Here is a 24,596-nt window from a genome sequence, read left to right as displayed (position 1 = left end):
GGTCTTAAATAATTTACAACTGTATTTTTCGATCGCTCACATTTAAAGGTCTTTAGTAATTTACAACTGTATTTTTCGGCCGTTCACATTTAGAGATCTTAAGTAATTTACAACTGTATTTTTCGATCGCTCACATTTAAAGGTCTTAAGTAATTTACAACTGTATTTTTCGGTTGCTCACATTTAGAGGTCTTAAGTAATTTACAACTGTATTTTTCGGCCGTTCACATTTAGAGGTCTTAAGTAATTTACAATTATATTTTTCGGTCCCTCACATTTAAAGGTCTTAAATAATTTACAACTGCATTTTTCGGTCGCTCACATTAAGAGGTCTTAAGTAATTTACAACCGTATTTTTCGGCCGTTCACATTTAGAGATCTTAAGTAATTTACAACTGTATTTTTCGATCGCTCACATTTAGAGGTCTTAAGTAATTTACAACTGTATTTTTCGGTCGCTCACATTTAGAGGTCTTAAGTAATTTACAACTGTATTTTTCGGTCGTTCACATTTAGAGGTCTTAAGTAATTTACAATTGTATTTTCCGGTCGTTCACATTTAGAGGTCTTAAGTAATTTACAACTGTATTTTTCGGCCGTTCACATTTAGAGGTCTTAAGTAATTTACAACTGTATTTTTCGGTTGCTCACATTTAGAGGTCTTAAGTAATTTACAACTGTATTTTTCGGCCGTTCACATTTAGAGATCTTAAGTAATTTACAACTGTATTTTTCGGTTGCTCACATTTAGAGGTCTTAAGTAATTTACAACTGTATTTTTCGGCCGTTCACATTTAGAGATCTTAAGTAATTTACAACTGTATTTTTCGATCGCTCACATTTAAAGGTCTTAAGTAATTTACAACTGTATTTTTCGGTTGCTCACATTTAGAGGTCTTAAGTAATTTACAATTGTATTTTTGGGTTGCTCACATTTAGAGGTCTTAAGTAATTTACGACTGTATTTTTCGGCCGTTCACATTTAGAGATCTTAAGTAATTTACAACTGTATTGTTCGGTTGCTCACATTCAGAGGTCTTAAGTAATTTACAACTGTATTTTTCGGCCGTTCACATTTAGAGATCTAAAGTAATTTACAACTGTATGTTTCGGTTGCTCACATTTAGAGGTCTTAAGTAATTTACAACTGTATTTTTCGGCCGTTCACATTTAGAGGTCTTAAGTAATTTACAATTTTATTTTCCGGTCGTTCACATTTAGAGGTCTTAAGTAATTTACAACTGTATTTTTCGGTCGTTCACATTTAGAGGTCTTAAGTAATTTACAACTGTATTTTTCGGTCGTTCACATTTAGAGGTCTTAAGTAATTTACAATTGTATTTTCCGGTCGTTCACATTTAGAGGTCTTAAGTAATTTACAACTGTATTTTTCGGCCGTTCACATTTAGAGGTCTTAAGTAATTTACAACTGTATTTTTCGGTTGCTCACATTTAGAGGTCTTAAGTAATTTACAACTGTATTTTTCGGCCGTTCACATTTAGAGATCTTAAGTAATTTACAACTGTATTTTTCGATCGCTCACATTTAAAGGTCTTAAGTAATTTACAACTGTATTTTTTGGTTGCTCACATTTAGAGGTCTTAAGTAATTTACAATTGTATTTTTGGGTTGCTCACATTTAGAGGTCTTAAGTAATTTACGACTGTATTTTTCGGCCGTTCACATTTAGAGATCTTAAGTAATTTACAACTGTATTGTTCGGTTGCTCACATTCAGAGGTCTTAAGTAATTTACAACTGTATTTTTCGGCCGTTCACATTTAGAGATCTAAAGTAATTTACAACTGTATGTTTCGGTTGCTCACATTTAGAGGTCTTAAGTAATTTACAACTGTATTTTTCGGTCGTTCACATTCAGAGATCTTAAGTAATTTACAACTGTATTTTTCGATCGCTCACATTTAAAGGTTTTAAGTAATTTACAACTGTATTTTGCGGTTGCTCACATTTAGAGGTCTTAAGTAATTTACAACTGTATTTTTCGGCCGTTCACATTTAGAGGTCTTAAGTAATTTACAATTATATTTTTCGGTCGCTCACATTTAAAGGTCTTAAATAATTTACAACTGCATTTTCCGGTCGCTCACATTTAGAGGTCTTAAGTAATTTACAACTGTATTTTTCGGCCGTTCACATTTAGAGATCTTAAGTAATTTACAACTGTATTTTTCGATCGCTCACATTTAGAGGTCTTAAGTAATTTACAACTGTATTTTTCGGTTGCTCACATTTAGAGATCTTAAGTAATTTACAACTGTATTTTTCGGTCGCTCACATTTAGAGGTCTTAAGTAATTTACAATTGTATTTTTCGGTCCCTCACATTTAAACGTCTTAAATAATTTACAACTGTATTTTTCGGTCGCTCACATTAAGAGGTCTTAAGTAATTTACAACTGTATTTTTCGGCCGTTCACATTTAGAGATCTTAAGTAATTTACAACTGTATTTTTCAGTTGCTCACATTTAGAGGTCTTAAGTAATTTACAACTGTATTTTTCGGTTGCTCACATTTAGAGGTCTTAAGTAATTTACAACTGTATTTTTCAGTTGCTCACATTTAGAGGTCTTAAGTAATTTACAACTGTATTTTTCGGCCGTTCACATTTAGAGATCTTAAGTAATTTACAACTGTATTTTTCGGTTGCTCACATTAAGAGGTCTTAAGTAATTTACAACTGTATTTTTCGGCCGTTCACATTTAGAGGTCTTAAATAATTTACAACTGTATTTTTCGATCGCTCACATTTAAAGGTCTTTAGTAATTTACAACTGTATTTTTCGGCCGTTCACATTTAGAGATCTTAAGTAATTTACAACTGTATTTTTCGATCGCTCACATTTAAAGGTCTTAAGTAATTTACAACTGTATTTTTCGGTTGCTCACATTTAGAGGTCTTAAGTAATTTACAACTGTATTTTTCGGCCGTTCACATTTAGAGGTCTTAAGTAATTTACAATTATATTTTTCGGTCCCTCACATTTAAAGGTCTTAAATAATTTACAACTGCATTTTTCGGTCGCTCACATTAAGAGGTCTTAAGTAATTTACAACCGTATTTTTCGGCCGTTCACATTTAGAGATCTTAAGTAATTTACAACTGTATTTTTCGATCGCTCACATTTAGAGGTCTTAAGTAATTTACAACTGTATTTTTCGGTCGCTCACATTTAGAGGTCTTAAGTAATTTACAACTGTATTTTTCGGTCATTCACATTTAGAGGTCTTAAGTAATTTACAATTGTATTTTTCGGTCCCTCACATTTAAACGTCTTAAATAATTTACAACTGCATTTTTCAGTTGCTCACATTTAGAGGTCTTACGTAATTTACAACTGTATTTTTCGGTCGCTCACATTAAGAGGTCTTAAGTAATTTACAACTGTATTTTTCGGCCGTTCACATTTAGAGGTCTTAAGTAATTTACAACTGTATTTTTCGGTCGCTCACATTTAGAGATGTTAAGTAATTTAAAACTGTATTTTTCGGTCATTCACATTTAGAGGTCTTAAGTAATTTACAATTGTATTTTTCGGTCCCTCACATTTAGAGATCTTAAGTAATTTACAACTGTATTTTTCGATGGCTCACATTTAAAGGTCTTAAGTAATTTACAACTGTATTTTTCGGCCGTTCACGTTTAGAGGTCTTAAGTAATTTACAACTGTATTTTTTGGCCGTTCACATTTAGAGGTCTTAAGTAATTTACAACTGTATTTTTCGGTCGTTCACATTTAGAGGTCTTAAGTAATTTACAACTGTATTTTTCGGCCGTTCACATTTAGAGGTCTTAAGTAATTTACAACTGTATTTTTCGGTCGCTCACATTAAGAGGTCTTAAGTAATTTACAACTGTATTTTTCGGCCGTTCACATTTAGAGATCTTAAGTAATTTACAACTGTATTTTTCAGTTGCTCACATTTAGAGGTCTTAAGTAATTTACAACTGTATTTTTCGGTTGCTCACATTTAGAGGTCTTAAGTAATTTACAACTGTATTTTCAGTTGCTCACATTTAGAGGTCTTAAGTAATTTACAACTGTATTTTTCGGCCGTTCACATTTAGAGATCTTAAGTAATTTACAACTGTATTTTTCGGTTGCTCACATTTAGAGATCTTAAGTAATTTACAACTGTATTTTTCGGCCGTTCACATTTAGAGGTCTTAAGTAATTTACAACTGTAGTTTTCGGTCGTTCACATTAAGAGGTCTTAAATAATTTACAACTGTATTTTTCGATCGCTCACATTTAAAGGTCTTTAGTAATTTACAACTGTATTTTTCGGCCGTTCACATTTAGAGATCTTAAGTAATTTACAACTGTATTTTTCGATCGCTCACATTTAAAGGTCTTAAGTAATTTACAACTGTATTTTTCGGTTGCTCACATTTAGAGGTCTTAAGTAATTTACAACTGTATTTTTCGGCCGTTAACATTTAGAGGTCTTAAGTAATTTACAATTATATTTTTCGGTCCCTCACATTTAAAGGTCTTAAATAATTTACAACTGCATTTTTCGGTCGCTCACATTAAGAGGTCTTAAGTAATTTACAACCGTATTTTTCGGCCGTTCACATTTAGAGATCTTAAGTAATTTACAACTGTATTTTTCGATCGCTCACATTTAGAGGTCTTAAGTAATTTACAACTGTATTTTTCGGTCGCTCACATTTAGAGGTCTTAAGTAATTTACAACTGTATTTTTCGGTCATTCACATTTAGAGGTCTTAAGTAATTTACAATTGTATTTTTCGGTCCCTCACATTTAAACGTCTTAAATAATTTACAACTGCATTTTTCAGTTGCTCACATTTAGAGGTCTTAAGTAATTTACAACTGCATTTTTCGGTCGCTCACATTAAGAGGTCTTAAGTAATTTACAACTGTATTTTTCGGCCGTTCACATTTAGAGGTCTTAAGTAATTTACAACTATATTTTTCGGTCGCTCACATTTAGAGATCTTAAGTAATTTACAACTGTATTTTTCGGTCATTCACATTTAGAGGTCTTAAGTAATTTACAATTGTATTTTTCGGTCCCTCACATTTAGAGATCTTAAGTAATTTACAACTGTATTTTTCGATGGCTCACATTTAAAGGTCTTAAGTAATTTACAACTGTATTTTTCGGCCGTTCACGTTTAGAGGTCTTACGTAATTTACAACTGTATTTTTCGGCCGTTCACATTTAGAGGTCTTAAGTAATTTACAACTGTATTTTTCGGTCGTTCACATTTAGATGTCTTAAGTAATTTACAACTGTATTTTTCGGCCGTTCACATTTAGAGGTCTTAAATAATTTACAACTGTATTTTTCGGTCGCTCACATTAAGAGGTCTTAAGTAATTTACAACTGTATTTTTCGGCCGTTCACATTTAGAGATCTTAAGTAATTTACAACTGTATTTTTCAGTTGCTCACATTTAGAGGTATTAAGTAATTTACAACTGTATTTTTCAGTTGCTCACATTTAGAGGTCTTAAGTAATTTACAACTGTATTTTTCGGCCGTTCACATTTAGAGATCTTAAGTAATTTACAACTGTATTTTTCGGTTGCTCACATTAAGAGGTCTTAAGTAATTTACAACTGTATTTTTCGGCCGTTCACATTTAGAGGTCTTAAGTAATTTACAACTGTAGTTTTCGGTCGTTCACATTAAGAGGTCTTAAATAATTTACAACTGTATTTTTCGATCGCTCACATTTAAAGGTCTTTAGTAATTTACAACTGTATTTTTCGGCCGTTCACATTTAGAGATCTTAAGTAATTTACAACTGTATTTTTCGATCGCTCACATTTAAAGGTCTTAAGTAATTTACAACTGTATTTTTCGGTTGCTCACATTTAGAGGTCTTAAGTAATTTACAACTGTATTTTTCGGTCGTTCACATTAAGAGGTCTTAAGTAATTTACAACTGTATTTTTCGGTCGTTCACATTTAGAGGTCTTAAGTAATTTACAACTGTATTTTTCGGCCGTTCACATTTAGAGGTCTTAAGTAATTTACAACTGTATTTTTCGGTCGTTCACATTTAGAGGTCTTAAGTAATTTACAACTGTATTTTTCGTTCGTTCACATTTAGAGGTCTTAAGTAATTTACAACTGTATTTTTCGGTCGTTCACATTTAGAGGTCTTAAGTAATTTACAATTGTATTTTCCGGTCGTTCACATTTAGAGGTCTTAAGTAATTTACAACTGTATTTTTCGGCCGTTCACATTTAGAGGTCTTAAGTAATTTACAATTTTATTTTCCGGTCGTTCACATTTAGAGGTCTTAAGTAATTTACAACTGTATTTTTCGGTCGTTCACATTTAGAGGTCTTAAGTAATTTACAACTGTATTTTTCGGTCGTTCACATTTAGAGGTCTTAAGTAATTTACAATTGTATTTTCCGGTCGTTCACATTTAGAGGTCTTAAGTAATTTACAACTGTATTTTTCGGCCGTTCACATTTAGAGGTCTTAAGTAATTTACAACTGTATTTTTCGGTTGCTCACATTTAGAGGTCTTAAGTAATTTACAACTGTATTTTTCGGCCGTTCACATTTAGAGATCTTAAGTAATTTACAACTGTATTTTTCGATCGCTCACATTTAAAGGTCTTAAGTAATTTACAACTGTATTTTTCGGTTGCTCACATTTAGAGGTCTTAAGTAATTTACAATTGTATTTTTGGGTTGCTCACATTTAGAGGTCTTAAGTAATTTACGACTGTATTTTTCGGCCGTTCACATTTAGAGATCTTAAGTAATTTACAACTGTATTGTTCGGTTGCTCACATTCAGAGGTCTTAAGTAATTTACAACTGTATTTTTCGGCCGTTCACATTTAGAGATCTAAAGTAATTTACAACTGTATGTTTCGGTTGCTCACATTTAGAGGTCTTAAGTAATTTACAACTGTATTTTTCGGTCGTTCACATTCAGAGATCTTAAGTAATTTACAACTGTATTTTTCGATCGCTCACATTTAAAGGTTTTAAGTAATTTACAACTGTATTTTGCGGTTGCTCACATTTAGAGGTCTTAAGTAATTTACAACTGTATTTTTCGGCCGTTCACATTTAGAGGTCTTAAGTAATTTACAATTATATTTTTCGGTCGCTCACATTTAAAGGTCTTAAATAATTTACAACTGCATTTTCCGGTCGCTCACATTTAGAGGTCTTAAGTAATTTACAACTGTATTTTTCGGCCGTTCACATTTAGAGATCTTAAGTAATTTACAACTGTATTTTTCGATCGCTCACATTTAGAGGTCTTAAGTAATTTACAACTGTATTTTTCGGTTGCTCACATTTAGAGATCTTAAGTAATTTACAACTGTATTTTTCGGTCGCTCACATTTAGAGGTCTTAAGTAATTTACAATTGTATTTTTCGGTCCCTCACATTTAAACGTCTTAAATAATTTACAACTGTATTTTTCGGTCGCTCACATTAAGAGGTCTTAAGTAATTTACAACTGTATTTTTCGGCCGTTCACATTTAGAGATCTTAAGTAATTTACAACTGTATTTTTCAGTTGCTCACATTTAGAGGTCTTAAGTAATTTACAACTGTATTTTTCGGTTGCTCACATTTAGAGGTCTTAAGTAATTTACAACTGTATTTTTCAGTTGCTCACATTTAGAGGTCTTAAGTAATTTACAACTGTATTTTTCGGCCGTTCACATTTAGAGATCTTAAGTAATTTACAACTGTATTTTTCGGTTGCTCACATTTAGAGATCTTAAGTAATTTACAACTGTATTTTTCGGCCGTTCACATTTAGAGGTCTTAAGTAATTTACAACTGTAGTTTTCGGTCGTTCACATTAAGAGGTCTTAAATAATTTACAACTGTATTTTTCGATCGCTCACATTTAAAGGTCTTTAGTAATTTACAACTGTATTTTTCGGCCGTTCACATTTAGAGATCTTAAGTAATTTACAACTGTATTTTTCGATCGCTCACATTTAAAGGTCTTAAGTAATTTACAACTGTATTTTTCGGTTGCTCACATTTAGAGGTCTTAAGTAATTTACAACTGTATTTTTCGGCCGTTAACATTTAGAGGTCTTAAGTAATTTACAATTATATTTTTCGGTCCCTCACATTTAGAGGTCTTAAGTAATTTACAACTGTATTTTTCGGCCGTTCACATTTAGAGGTCTTAAGTAATTTACAATTTTATTTTCCGGTCGTTCACATTTAGAGGTCTTAAGTAATTTACAACTGTATTTTTCGGTCGTGCACATTTAGAGGTCTTAAGTAATTTACAACTGTATTTTTCGGTCGTTCACATTTAGAGGTCTTAAGTAATTTACAATTGTATTTTCCGGTCGTTCACATTTAGAGGTCTTAAGTAATTTACAACTGTATTTTTCGGCCGTTCACATTTAGAGGTCTTAAGTAATTTACAACTGTATTTTTCGGTTGCTCACATTTAGAGGTCTTAAGTAATTTACAACTGTATTTTTCGGCCGTTCACATTTAGAGATCTTAAGTAATTTACAACTGTATTTTTCGATCGCTCACATTTAAAGGTCTTAAGTAATTTACAACTGTATTTTTCGGTTGCTCACATTTAGAGGTCTTAAGTAATTTACAATTGTATTTTTGGGTTGCTCACATTTAGAGGTCTTAAGTAATTTACGACTGTATTTTTCGGCCGTTCACATTTAGAGATCTTAAGTAATTTACAACTGTATTGTTCGGTTGCTCACATTCAGAGGTCTTAAGTAATTTACAACTGTATTTTTCGGCCGTTCACATTTAGAGATCTAAAGTAATTTACAACTGTATGTTTCGGTTGCTCACATTTAGAGGTCTTAAGTAATTTACAACTGTATTTTTCGGTCGTTCACATTCAGAGATCTTAAGTAATTTACAACTGTATTTTTCGATCGCTCACATTTAAAGGTTTTAAGTAATTTACAACTGTATTTTGCGGTTGCTCACATTTAGAGGTCTTAAGTAATTTACAACTGTATTTTTCGGCCGTTCACATTTAGAGGTCTTAAGTAATTTACAATTATATTTTTCGGTCGCTCACATTTAAAGGTCTTAAATAATTTACAACTGCATTTTCCGGTCGCTCACATTTAGAGGTCTTAAGTAATTTACAACTGTATTTTTCGGCCGTTCACATTTAGAGATCTTAAGTAATTTACAACTGTATTTTTCGATCGCTCACATTTAGAGGTCTTAAGTAATTTACAACTGTATTTTTCGGTTGCTCACATTTAGAGATCTTAAGTAATTTACAACTGTATTTTTCGGTCGCTCACATTTAGAGGTCTTAAGTAATTTACAATTGTATTTTTCGGTCCCTCACATTTAAACGTCTTAAATAATTTACAACTGTATTTTTCGGTCGCTCACATTAAGAGGTCTTAAGTAATTTACAACTGTATTTTTCGGCCGTTCACATTTAGAGATCTTAAGTAATTTACAACTGTATTTTTCAGTTGCTCACATTTAGAGGTCTTAAGTAATTTACAACTGTATTTTTCGGTTGCTCACATTTAGAGGTCTTAAGTAATTTACAACTGTATTTTTCAGTTGCTCACATTTAGAGGTCTTAAGTAATTTACAACTGTATTTTTCGGCCGTTCACATTTAGAGATCTTAAGTAATTTACAACTGTATTTTTCGGTTGCTCACATTTAGAGATCTTAAGTAATTTACAACTGTATTTTTCGGCCGTTCACATTTAGAGGTCTTAAGTAATTTACAACTGTAGTTTTCGGTCGTTCACATTAAGAGGTCTTAAATAATTTACAACTGTATTTTTCGATCGCTCACATTTAAAGGTCTTTAGTAATTTACAACTGTATTTTTCGGCCGTTCACATTTAGAGATCTTAAGTAATTTACAACTGTATTTTTCGATCGCTCACATTTAAAGGTCTTAAGTAATTTACAACTGTATTTTTCGGTTGCTCACATTTAGAGGTCTTAAGTAATTTACAACTGTATTTTTCGGCCGTTAACATTTAGAGGTCTTAAGTAATTTACAATTATATTTTTCGGTCCCTCACATTTAAAGGTCTTAAATAATTTACAACTGCATTTTTCGGTCGCTCACATTAAGAGGTCTTAAGTAATTTACAACCGTATTTTTCGGCCGTTCACATTTAGAGATCTTAAGTAATTTACAACTGTATTTTTCGATCGCTCACATTTAGAGGTCTTAAGTAATTTACAACTGTATTTTTCGGTCGCTCACATTTAGAGGTCTTAAGTAATTTACAACTGTATTTTTCGGTCATTCACATTTAGAGGTCTTAAGTAATTTACAATTGTATTTTTCGGTCCCTCACATTTAAACGTCTTAAATAATTTACAACTGCATTTTTCAGTTGCTCACATTTAGAGGTCTTAAGTAATTTACAACTGCATTTTTCGGTCGCTCACATTAAGAGGTCTTAAGTAATTTACAACTGTATTTTTCGGCCGTTCACATTTAGAGGTCTTAAGTAATTTACAACTGTATTTTTCGGTCGCTCACATTTAGAGATCTTAAGTAATTTACAACTGTATTTTTCGGTCATTCACATTTAGAGGTCTTAAGTAATTTACAATTGTATTTTTCGGTCCCTCACATTTAGAGATCTTAAGTAATTTACAACTGTATTTTTCGATGGCTCACATTTAAAGGTCTTAAGTAATTTACAACTGTATTTTTCGGCCGTTCACGTTTAGAGGTCTTAAGTAATTTACAACTGTATTTTTCGGCCGTTCACATTTAGAGGACTTAAGTAATTTACAACTGTATTTTTCGGTCGTTCACATTTAGAGGTCTTAAGTAATTTACAACTGTATTTTTCGGCCGTTCATATTTAGAGGTCTTAAATAATTTACAACTGTATTTTTCGGTCGCTCACATTAAGAGGTCTTAAGTAATTTAAAACTGTATTTTTCGGCCGTTCACATTTAGAGATCTTAAGTAATTTACAACTGTATTTTTCAGTTGCTCACATTTAGAGGTCTTAAGTAATTTACAACTGTATTTTTCGGTTGCTCACATTTAGAGGTCTTAAGTAATTTACAACTGTATTTTTCAGTTGCTCACATTTAGAGGTCTTAAGTAATTTACAACTGTATTTTTCGGCCGTTCACATTTAGAGATCTTAAGTAATTTACAACTGTATTTTTCGGTTGCTCACATTAAGAGGTCTTAAGTAATTTACAACTGTATTTTTCGGCCGTTCACATTTAGAGGTCTTAAGTAATTTACAACTGTAGTTTTCGGTCGTTCACATTAAGAGGTCTTAAATAATTTATTACTGTATTTTTCGATCGCTCACATTTAAAGGTCTTTAGTAATTTACAACTGTATTTTTCGGCCGTTCACATTTAGAGATCTTAAGTAATTTACAACTGTATTTTTCGATCGCTCACATTTAAAGGTCTTAAGTAATTTACAACTGTATTTTTCGGTTGCTCACATTTAGAGGTCTTAAGTAATTTACAATTGTATTTTTCGGTCCCTCACATTTAAACGTCTTAAATAATTTACAACTGCATTTTTCAGTTGCTCACATTTAGAGGTCTTAAGTAATTTACAACTGCATTTTTCGGTCGCTCACATTAAGAGGTCTTAAGTAATTTACAACTGTATTTTTCGGTCGCTCACATTTAGAGATCTTAAGTAATTTACAACTGTATTTTTCGGTCATTCACATTTAGAGGTCTTAAGTAATTTACAATTGTATTTTTCGGTCCCTCACATTTAGAGATCTTAAGTAATTTACAACTGTATTTTTCGATGGCTCACATTTAAAGGTCTTAAGTAATTTACAACTGTATTTTTCGGCCGTTCACGTTTAGAGGTCTTAAGTAATTTACAACTGTATTTTTCGGCCGTTCACATTTAGAGGTCTTAAGTAATTTACAACTGTATTTTTCGGTCGTTCACATTTAGAGATCTTAAGTAATTTACAACTGTATTTTTCAGTTGCTCACATTTAGAGGTCTTAAGTAATTTACAACTGTATTTTTCGGTTGCTCACATTTAGAGGTCTTAAGTAATTTACAACTGTATTTTTCAGTTGCTCACATTTAGAGGTCTTAAGTAATTTACAACTGTATTTTTCGGCCGTTCACATTTAGAGATCTTAAGTAATTTACAACTGTATTTTTCGGTTGCTCACATTTAGAGATCTTAAGTAATTTACAACTGTATTTTTCGGCCGTTCACATTTAGAGGTCTTAAGTAATTTACAATTATATTTTTCGGTCCCTCACATTTAAAGGTCTTAAATAATTTACAACTGCATTTTTCGGTCGCTCACATTAAGAGGTCTTAAGTAATTTACAACCGTATTTTTCGGCCGTTCACATTTAGAGATCTTAAGTAATTTACAACTGTATTTTTCGATCGCTCACATTTAGAGGTCTTAAGTAATTTACAACTGTATTTTTCGGTCGCTCACATTTAGAGGTCTTAAGTAATTTACAACTGTATTTTTCGGTCATTCACATTTAGAGGTCTTAAGTAATTTACAATTGTATTTTTCGGTCCCTCACATTTAAACGTCTTAAATAATTTACAACTGCATTTTTCAGTTGCTCACATTTAGAGGTCTTAAGTAATTTACAACTGCATTTTTCGGTCGCTCACATTAAGAGGTCTTAAGTAATTTACAACTGTATTTTTCGGCCGTTCACATTTAGAGGTCTTAAGTAATTTACAACTGTATTTTTCGGTCGCTCACATTTAGAGATCTTAAGTAATTTACAACTGTATTTTTCGGTCATTCACATTTAGAGGTCTTAAGTAATTTACAATTGTATTTTTCGGTCCCTCACATTTAGAGATCTTAAGTAATTTACAACTGTATTTTTCGATGGCTCACATTTAAAGGTCTTAAGTAATTTACAACTGTATTTTTCGGCCGTTCACATTTAGAGGTCTTAAGTAATTTACAACTGTATTTTTCGGTCATTCACATTTAGAGGTCTTAAGTAATTTACAACTGTATTTTTCGGTCGTTCACATTTAGAGGTCTTAAGTAATTTACAACTGTATTTTTCGGCCGTTCACATTTAGAGGTCTTAAATAATTTACAACTGTATTTTTCGGTCGCTCACATTAAGAGGTCTTAAGTAATTTACAACTGTATTTTTCGGCCGTTCACATTTAGAGATCTCAAGTAATTTACAACTGTATTTTTCAGTTGCTCACATTTAGAGGTCTTAAGTAATTTACAACTGTATTTTTCGGTTGCTCACATTTAGAGGTCTTAAGTAATTTACAACTGTATTTTTCAGTTGCTCACATTTAGAGGTCTTAAGTAATTTACAACTGTATTTTTCGGCCGTTCACATTTAGAGATCTTAAGTAATTTACAACTGTATTTTTCGGTTGCTCACATTAAGAGGTCTTAAGTAATTTACAACTGTATTTTTCGGCCGTTCACATTTAGAGGTCTTAAGTAATTTACAACTGTAGTTTTCGGTCGTTCACATTAAGAGGTCTTAAATAATTTACAACTGTATTTTTCGATCGCTCACATTTAAAGGTCTTTAGTAATTTACAACTGTATTTTTCGGCCGTTCACATTTAGAGATCTTAAGTAATTTACAACTGTATTTTTCGATCGCTCACATTTAAAGGTCTTAAGTAATTTACAACTGTTTTTTTCGGTTGCTCACATTTAGAGGTCTTAAGTAATTTACAACTGTATTTTTCGGCCGTTCACATTCAGAGGTCTTAAGTAATTTACAATTATATTTTTCGGTCCCTCACATTTAAAGGTCTTAAATAATTTACAACTGCATTTTTCGGTCGCTCACATTAAGAGGTCTTAAGTAATTTACAACCGTATTTTTCGGCCGTTCACATTTAGAGATCTTAAGTAATTTACAACTGTATTTTTCGATCGCTCACATTTAGAGGTCTTAAGTAATTTACAACTGTATTTTTCGGTCGCTCACATTTAGAGGTCTTAAGTAATTTACAACTGTATTTTTCGGTCATTCACATTTAGAGGTCTTAAGTAATTTACAATTGTATTTTTCGGTCCCTCACATTTAAACGTCTTAAATAATTTACAACTGCATTTTTCAGTTGCTCACATTTAGAGGTCTTAAGTAATTTACAACTGCATTTTTCGGTCGCTCACATGAAGAGGTCTTAAGTAATTTACAACTGTATTTTTCGGCCGTTCACATTTAGAGGTCTTAAGTAATTTACAACTGTATTTTTCGGTCGCTCACATTTAGAGATCTTAAGTAATTTACAACTGTATTTTTCGGTCATTCACATTTAGAGGTCTTAAGTAATTTACAATTGTATTTTTCGGTCCCTCACATTTAGAGATCTTAAGTAATTTACAACTGTATTTTTCGATGGCTCACATTTAAAGGTCTTAAGTAATTTACAACTGTATTTTTCGGCCGTTCACGTTTAGAGGTCTTAAGTAATTTACAACTGTATTTTTCGGCCGTTCACATTTAGAGGTCTTAAGTAATTTACAACTGTATTTTTCGGTCGTTCACATTTAGAGGTCTTAAGTAATTTACAACTGTATTTTTCGGCCGTTCACATTTAGAGGTCTTAAGTAATTTACAACTGTATTTTTCGGTCGTTCACATTTAGAGGTCTTAAGTAATTTACAACTGTATTTTTCGGTTGCTCACATTTAGAGGTCTTAAGTAATTTACGACTATATTTTTCGGTCGTTCACATTTAGAGGTCTTCAATAATTTACAACTGTATTTTTTCGGTCCCTCACATTTAGAATTAAACCTTCAACCTTCAGGAGAATACCATTTTTACAATTGATTTTTCCAAGTACTCTAACCACTGTAACAAGATACTCTTGAAGAAGGTCGGAGATAGATAAATAACAACCAATTTCTCTTCTGTTCCTCAACTATATATCATATAGACGCAGAACATATATGGCATAATCACATTGACACACCAGTTCCCATTAGATCACCGAAGTTAACAATGTGGAGTCAGGTCAGTACTAAAATGGGAGACTATTTGGAAATACCAGGTGCTGTATGTTCTCTCTGTTTACCTCTGCATCGTTTTAAGTTATCTAGCACTTCTCCTTGCTACAGGAGAGATTTTTTCTTTTGTTTTTTTTTTACAAGGTGGTCACCACTTATCAAGGCCCGGAAACTACTCAGGGATAAGTGTTATTGTAAGTACAGTACGTTAGTGTGGAGATTTAAAGTGTCTACTTAAGGGAGCGGTTCATCAGGAATTTTTTACGTTGGACTTGAAGACATCCAAGTTGTAGTCAGGAGGGAAGCAGGCAGACGGAACAGAGTTCCACAGGCATGCAGTTCTAAGAAAGAAGCTTTCTTCATGGAGTCTACGTTTTGATTTAGGCATAGATAAAGAGTGGGGAAAGTTTTTGACAGTGGATTCAGCTAGATGGGTGTTTTTCATAAAAGATTGGCGAGGGGGAACCAGAGATTGGAGTTCAGACGAGCACCTGCCATGGAAATAATGATAAAACAAAGATAGGCTTGCAACGTCTCTTCTGTGGGAGAGAGGTTGCAGGGAAGAGAAAAGGGCACCCCCCACTAAGCCACGAAGTCTATTTTGTACTGTGTCAAGGCAGGACAGGCTGTTTTTAATAGCTCCTGCCCAGATATGGCAGCAGTATTCCATCCTTGGACATACTTGGCTTTTATATAGATAGAGAATTGCATCAGTAGTGAGATATCTTCTGGAGCGGTAGAAGGATCCCACCCTCTTTCTAGCGACCTTGGCAACAGACTTGATGTATGTGTTCCATTTCAGATCAGGAGTGAAGGTCAAGCCCAGAAGCTTGTCAAAACATGGGGCTTCTCCTAGACGAGAGCCATCCATTTCAATTGGGGATTACACAACCATTGCCTCACAATTACACATACAGTTATCCTTACAGTGGGTATCCATTGTCTTTTGAAACCAAGCAGCGGCATAGAATCCATCGGAATATAGAAGACTTGAAGTAGCAGGATCAGTTGGTATTTGTTTGGAGGTGAATGAAATAATAAAAAAAAATTATCTGCAAATTTTTCACACCCAAAGGAAATTTGAAGTTGACTAACTGTTACCAAGATCGCTGGAAAAAGAGTTGCATCACTCTACTGTTCCAGCAGATATTTTATTGCCGATACAATCTTCTATCTGTATAAGAGTCAGGTACGTCCTAAAATGAAATACTGCTGTCACATCTGGGCAGGAGCTGCTTGTCACCCTATCCAGCGTTGATAGAGTTCAAAACCAGCTTTGAAACCTAGTAGGTGATGCCTTTTTCTCTTCCCTGCAAGCTCTTTCCCACAGAAGAGACATTGCTCTATTGTTATTTTCATTGGCAAGTGCTCGATTGAGCTCCAATCTATGGTTCCCCCTTGCCAAACTTTCACAAAAAACACTCGACCAGCTTCAATCACAATAAATGATTTCCCCTACTTTTTATCTGTGCCTAAATGTAAACACAGATTTCATAAATGAAGCTTTGTTCCCAGAACTACCCGCCTGTGGAACACTGTTATGCTGTCATGCTTCCCAGTTGAATACAACATGGTAGCCTTCAAATACAATGTAAACAAGTTCTTGTTGAACCGTCCTCATAAATAATCGAATTCTACCCAATTTACACTATTAACAAATACTATACTACCACTTTACATTCATTAACCCTTATCCTCGAGTGGCCTTTGGGCTTTGATAAGTGGTGACTCCCAAGTAAAAAAAAACTAAAAAAAAAACAACTTCCTATGAAGTGAGAGTTGAAAACATGCGCTGCATGATGAAAAATGATACAAAGCTAAGCTTAGTTCTGATGACCTCAGAGGAAGATTAAATCTGAACACTATAGGGAGATGTGTGCAAAAGAGTAGGCTTTGATGGTATTACTATGTTTAAAGAACAGATGAGAGTTAATAGGTTTATAGATGTAGAACAGTTGAAGATGTAGGGTCAGTTGGCATTTGTTTGGAACTAATTAAAGTAATAAAAAAAAACATCCATTGTATGTACGTTAGTGTGGATATTTACATTCATTCGCTCGCTGAATTGTCAGATTCCATTATCTGCCGCTTTCATACATTCAAAGGAATAGACGACGTTTATATCTCATAACAACTTGAATTAGGACTTATCTATATAAGTATAAAATTCTGTGGATTGTGCACCCATGCTTGAATCTTGTCTTCGACGATCAGGCGATTCCATCTTTTAAAAAATGGATGAATGGTGAATTTATATATAAATATAAATATATATATATATATATATATATATATATATATATATATATATATATATATATATGTTGTTTTGAAAAAAGAAAACCCGAATTAATTTATTAATATATATATATATATATATATATATATATATACATATATATATATATATATATGAATAAAAAATACCAGCATTGGATTACGCTATGTTGTTTTGAAAAAAGAAAAAATTTATAAAATGGTGATCAACGTTTCATCCCTTATTGCAGGAGACATCTTCAGGATATTAAAAGGAAAAATGCAAAAGATCGTTTTCTCCTTCTGCATTTTTCCTTTTAATACCCTGAAGATGTCCTCTGCAATAAGGGATGAAACGTTGATCACCATTTTATACATTTTTTCTTTTTTCAAAACAACATAACGTCATCCATCGCTGGTATTTTTTATTTATTTTTATTCATATATATATATATATATATATATATATATATATATATATATATATATATATATATACACGTGTGTGTGTGTGTGTGTAATATTTTTGCAAAATCAAGACAACCAAATATAAAATAAACACATCATAAAGTGTATTCCTATTCCTTATGCATGACAATTGTTTTGTAACCACTTGGACAAATTAAAATATTATATCATTTAAAAATATTCTAAAATAGCTACATTTCAGATGGCAAAATACATTTGTATGTATATATGAATACATTCATAATCCCTATTTTAAGGGATTGCAGTTGGACTAATTTTCATATTTTATATTTGTTTTGTTTTTTTTTGTAATATTTTTGTGATTGCATTCGAATAGATTCTTTAACCCACTTTCGTATTTCCATTTTTAATATGAAATCCAACAATTCCCTATTTTTATATTCAATCAATCTTTTAATGTTTTTAAAAAAAAAATTATGATTATTTTTTTTCCAATTTATTTATTTTATTGATTTATTTCCGAAATGCTAATCTACACCTTGAAATTTTAGTTTCTATTTATATGTTTCACTATTCTTTTCTCAATCTGCTATAGTTTTGTATAAATTTTATTAACATGTTACAATCTACTTGTTGATGTTTTTTCTTCAGAAGTTATTTCAAGAAGGAATTCTCATTAAAGGGTTTATTTAGATAATATTATTAAAATTTATTTTCATCCCTTACTGTTTATGTTAATAATTGAAGTTTTAAATTAAACTTATTAAGTCTTATCATTATCTAAGTATTACATTTTTATTTTTAATTTTTAATCCTTCCTAGTACAGTTATGTTGTAAGGGAGATAACTCTCTTTTCTCAATTTTTTTTTTTTTTCCTATTTATCATTTATCGAAATTACATGTATTCTTACTTTAATATTTAGACTTTAGTATTTATTAATTATTATTTTTAATATCAATTTCTCCTTTAGTTTGCTTCAACTTTATATTTTGGTTCTTATCTCACAGTTACTTAATGTTCGATTTTTTTAAATTTCCACTTGTGTTATTGAAATTTCCCAATAACAATTATTATTTAGTTTATTTATTGCGGACTATTATCCTCATCTTTTATTAGTTGTTTCACGAAATTTCGGCCAACTATTTCTCTGACCTTTGTCAGGTGGTAACCGCGATGGATAAGAACTCTGAATCTCCTCAGTGCATTCACTGCAATTACTGCCTTCCATAGTTGTTGTCGTCTTGCCATGTTTTGGCCAAGTAAGCCTCTGGCCGACTTTGGGTAGGATTGAAACGCTATCTTCAGACAATTCTCACTTGGAACCATAGAGATTCAACGTCTCTATCAACTGCGCCACGGGCCCCGAAGAGCGATCAAGGTTGAAGTTTTGGTCTTATAAATTCATGTTTATTATTTGATCTACCATTATTAAATTTAAATATATTTCTATTTCCCTTATTTAAGTTATAATTAGTTTAATTTCTATATGTTTAATTGATGATCTACTAATTTATTTATTGTACCATTCTAAAATTTTCGTAATGAATTTAACATTTTCTTACCATACTTACATTTTACTCTCAACCTATTCCCTAAATCTTTTTTTTTTATTATAAAACAATTGACTATTTTAATTCAAATTCTATTTCATTCCTATGTAGTTCTGTAACCCAATTACTCAATATAGTGGTGTTCCGCTTCTTATTTTTAATGATTATTTTTGTTCTATCTTTATTTCTATCTTTATTCTCAACTCGATTTGGTTCATCCTCTGGTCCATTGTTAAATGATGCAACATGATTTCGGTATCTGTCCTTAAAAAAAAACATTCAGTTCCTCCTAGGTATATCTTTTTACTATTATTTACTAGTGGGGGCAAAGGGGAGAGTTATTTGACTTATTTCGGGATATATATTAACTCTCCCTTTTGCTCCCCCCCCCGCACTTGTACATATCTTTTATATTATTGTGAATATTTTATTTTATTCGGATTCCCACCCGTCCTTTTTTTCCCCCCTCTCCCTCGGTAAAATTTACACGTGCACCCCATTAAGTCTGTTCTTGCGAGATATTTTATTTATTTATTTTTATGATCAACAATTAACTCCTGATGAGTCTGTTGATGAAAGGGGCCCCTTGGGTTTTGCCGGCCATTTTGTTTTAAACAATGTATGTTTTGTACCGTCAACCAGCTATATATATATATATGTGCATGTGTGTGTATGAGCATTACTTATATATATATATATATATATATATATATATATATATATATATATATATATATAGTGATGGCTATTGAACTTACGTAATAGAGCGTGTATGAGCGCATAATAAAATAGCAGCAGCAGCCGAAGGATGGATAGCAAGCAATTGCATTAGCAGCAGGAGCAGCGTTTGAACATGTATGCAAATTAGGAAATGTACGTGAGAAAAGGAAAAAAAAAAAGGACACCACATGGTTGAGGAGGGAAAAAGTCAATGCCTAAGGAGATGGACATGTAAAGTGAAGGCGAGAATGAGCCGAGTGGGGTCAGTGTGCGATCGGAAGAAAGAGAAACACCTACCAGGTCAGATGGACATGTGGTAGCAAGAGACTTTTTAAGTAGTGTCGAGTCGGGAGAGTAACGGTAATGAATTTTGTTAAAAAAGAAAAAGTGCTGACTCGGATTTTTATTTTATTTTATTTTTATTTGCTTTGTTTGCTAGTAACTGCGACGTTACGCTTAGAAGAGAAGTTATTTTACTGACTGTGCATTTTTAACGTACAGAAATCCATTTCAGATTTGGAATGACTATCCATTTGATATCTACACGAGTATAAATAAAACCAGCTCGACTGAAGTGGGATTCTTCAATGTATAAAACGTTCATCCAGCGAGCGTCTTTGTTTTTTTTTTTTATTTTTTTTTTTTAATGCTGGATGACACGTGTCGGATTATTTATTGAAGTAAGTCTTTCTTGCCATTGCTATTATTTTTTATTACTGTCGCTATTGATTTAATGCATTGGATTTCACCGTTCCTGGGAAAGCTGTTATTAATGTTTTTACCATCTTGGTATTTTTTTTTCTTTTTCTTTTTTTTTTTTACCGTTTTTAATGGTCTGCGGCTATAACTGTGGCTAGCCATATGCCACTCTCATGGATACCAATGACAGGGGTCGGAAGATGTTACACTTTCTACCCCAACTAATTCACACTGGAACAAACCGCATAACGGAATTCATAGAGAAAGCCAAACAATATTGTAACCGAGAATGGACTACTCGACAACATACCAAAATTGGAACCTAATCGTCTTTGTGGTCGACAGAAAGAGAAAAAAAAAAGCGCAGTGGGGCATAGACCCCAACATATAATTAAATGTAGCGTGTACAATATGTAGAATATTCTTTTTCCAACCGAAGAAGAATGTACAAAAATCTCTCAGAGATTATTACGACAAATTATACGTTATGTATGAGAAGACGTCAGATCACAGTTTCTGTCTCCCACGTCCCCTTCCATGTGGATGACGAGCACCTAGGTGGATTCTTCCTTAAATTTGGAGAAATAGTTGCTGGCTCACAAAAGGAATACCAAAGATTCTGGACATTTGATATACTTCTGGACAAGGAGGGTTTTACAAAAATCCCATTCCACATGGAACTGGATGAGGAAAAATTCCCATCATTGTTGCAGGCAGGTGCACATTTTGTTGGGCTTGTGGAGAGATTGAACATCTCACCTTGGAATGCTCCCAATAGAAACCGCAACCTAACCTGAAGACCAGAGTGAGCCAACACCTGGGGGTCCCCTTGTTCATAAAGGAACCTCATCCCTTCCCTCAAGAAACTGCTAAAGATGACGCATTACTGGAGTACCCAGACCTTGAGACTTGGCTAATTGTTCTTGGAAAAAAGACCCGTGGCTGCCTGGTCCTAGACTTAATGTGAGAGGAGGCCATGCTGAAAAATGATCTGTGTAGGGAGAAATATATGGAAATTGTGAACTTAAAAAAGAAAATGACCATCCCAAAATCCCCAGGCAAACCGCAGTCTCCTCCTGAACAAAGTCCATAATCTCTTCCGAAGCCATCTACATCTAAAGTCTCCTTAATCCTGTCAAATTTAATCTCCCTTAATTTGTCAAAAAGACAAAATCTACTTCCTCTCCAGTTCTAGACATTTCCATAATTCCCCATAATACTCCTTCTGCAGCCCTACTCGTCGCACACACTTTTATAAACACTGAAATCTGAAATACCTGCATCAACCCATAAAAGAATGCGAAGCCCTTCCTGGAAATTGGAAGGGAAAGGACACTCCCTCCTCGCTAAAGACATTTGTTTGGCCAGAAAACCTCAAATGAACAACCCGATTTACTATAAAAATGCTAACCTAATGAAACTAATAGAATTTATGGAGGTGGCTGGAATGCATGTTGAAGATCCGCACAATTTCCCCGGTGCCAAAAGAGTTCTAAATGTAATCTTGAAAAAGAAGGAGGTAAAGGACTTGTGGTTAATGCTATAGGAGGCAAATAAATCCTTTAAACTTTCATCTCCTTCGGTAATTTTTAAAGACACAGATATTAAAAATCTACGAAAAGGCTGTATTGGGTGGGTCCCTGTAAAGATTCACCCCTTCTTGTATAAAATAGCCAAACTAATCTATGTCAGCATGTCAGCGGTATCTCTTGTGACATACTTACTCAGCATACTTTAATTCTCACTTGAGAGACTGGACATCTTACTTTGGAATGCTCCCAAAAGAAACCACAACCTAACCTGAAGACCAGAGTGAGCCAACATCCGGGGGGGGGGGGGTCCCTTGTCCATAAAGGAACCTCACCCCTTCCCTCAAGAAACTGCTAAAGATGATGCACCCCTGGAATACCTGGACCTTGAAACTTGGCTAATTGTCCTTAGAAAAAAAGACCCCGGGCCGCCTGGTCCTAGACTTAATGTGAGAGGAGGCTATGCTGAAAAATGATCTGGGTAGGGAGAAATATGTGGAAATTGTGAACTTAAAAAATATGTGGAAATTGTGAACTTGATACGTGAAAAGATCATCGGATGTGTCGTGTGATCCTTGCTTCATGGATCCGGAAGGAAGACTGTGTATTCTGAATGTTACCATAAAATGTAGGGCATTTCGTTTTATTGAGGTTTATATGCCTACTAGCCATGTTGAGCTTGCCATGTTGAGCTTGCTGCCTTTCTTTGGCAGACTGAGCAGTTTATGAGTACTTCCCAATCGGAAATCTAAGTGAGAGATGGGAACATGGGCGTGGATTACAATTTAGATCATGTGAGGTCAATATCCAGGAGTACTAACAGAAACCGGGATGCCTTTTCATTTTGTAAGTTTATCGACAACTTCCAAAATGAAAAGCCTTGTGATATAGTGTGGACAGATAGCCACGGCTCCAATGCAGTATATCTTTCAAGCTATATTGACCGGTTCTTAATTAGGTGAGCTGAATTTTCAATATTAGATTGTCTAAGTTTTCATAACATAGTTTACTCGAATCATTGACTTGTTCGTGTTCGGGTAAACTTAGATAGTCCTAAACATAGATTAGCCAGTTACTGGAAGCTCAATACGTCATTGTTTGATGTGGAAGGCTACTGTGATGGGCTGCTAATAACTTTACAACGAGAATTGATGGATTTGTGATTAACTCAAGATAAATAAAACTCATGTATAGAAACACAAAGAGACTTGTTGGCGGTTTTAAAGGTTTTATTGAGGAGAGAAGCTCATTTACAAATGGAGAGACCAAAAAGTAATTCCTTACAAAAGATTGGCTAATCTTGGTTCCTTCTGACTTCATTTTCTTACTTAACCTAAAAATGGTTGCTAAACGAACACATCTCAAGAAAATTTTCTCTTAGATTTCTACATTGTCAGCACGTCTGGTGTAGCCACTTCTTTGCCTCAAACTGCCTCGAAACTCTGTGCCGTTTTAAATATGTGATGTAATTTTTTTATGTAATATCACCAACACATCTTCTAGTGTGTTTTGTCTAGGGAGCTGACCTCTAAAATCACACATTAATTATGCTAAGTGCATTAGCACCATCTCCATTCACTGCAAAATTATCCTGACATTTGTGCATCCATTCTTCTTTGCAGACTTATCCTCATCTTCATAGTTGTTGTGTTGTTGTTTCACCACATTCCGGCCAACTCATCCTCTGGCCTTCTTCAGGTGATTTTAAAGCCTCATCTCAAAGAATTAAAAAAAAAATACTAATAATTGTTCTGACATGTACTTAATGTAACATTTCCGAAATTCATACTTGATAACATAAATCTTTACTTACTGGCGTAGGGTCTGAATATATAACAATTGTAACCAATTGGTTTTGCTTACTGCACTTAAAGACAGTTAGTTTGAATCTCGGCATGTTTATTTATTGTTCCTTATTTTGTGTTATAATTTGTAGTTATTCATTTCAACTTACAATAGTTAGCAAACTTTTTTGGTGCAACTTTACTATAGTGTGTCGTCCAACCCAATTGTGTATTTTTAAACAAAGGCATTTCGAGGAAAAAACATTATTACATACTTGAATGTCATATTAAAATCAGTATAAATTTCAAAGATTATGAAAACTTGTCCAATAGAAGGTGTGCTAGAGCTGATTTTTGGAAAAAAAGCATGCAATAGATCAATAAAAAGCAAGATGGCCGATCTGAAAAATAGTGTCATTGGATTCTGCACAAAGCAACTTAAATAATAGAATGCAGTTGACTGTACCCTAATAAACAAAGTCTCTGACAGCATAGATATAGCACTCTCCCTCGATACTAGCGCATGTACATGTATTTGGTGACTTTAATGTACACCACAGTAACTGGCTTGGGTTCTCTACTTACACAGATGCAGCTAGTAGCACAACACATAGCTTGTCTATATCTCATTTCTATCACAGATGGTTACA

The 24,596-nt window shown here is 33.2% G+C and overlaps 1 protein-coding gene and 1 pseudogene across 1 annotated transcript in view; one reads left to right on the top strand and one right to left on the bottom strand.

The window, feature by feature from the left end:
* Window positions 1-24,596, bottom strand: part of LOC145263716 (glycoprotein-N-acetylgalactosamine 3-beta-galactosyltransferase 1-like) — a 206,877-nt gene that overhangs the window by 5,226 nt on the left and 177,055 nt on the right. The window lies entirely within an intron of this gene.
* On the top strand, window positions 14,917-15,033 carry LOC145264087 (5S ribosomal RNA; annotated as a pseudogene).

Source organism: Euprymna scolopes, chromosome 39, assembly GCF_053919585.1.
Source record: "Euprymna scolopes isolate OS-2025 chromosome 39, ASM5391958v1, whole genome shotgun sequence".
Taxonomy (NCBI): Eukaryota; Metazoa; Mollusca; class Cephalopoda; order Sepiida; family Sepiolidae; genus Euprymna; species Euprymna scolopes.
This window is presented reverse-complemented; position numbering and strand designations above follow the sequence as displayed.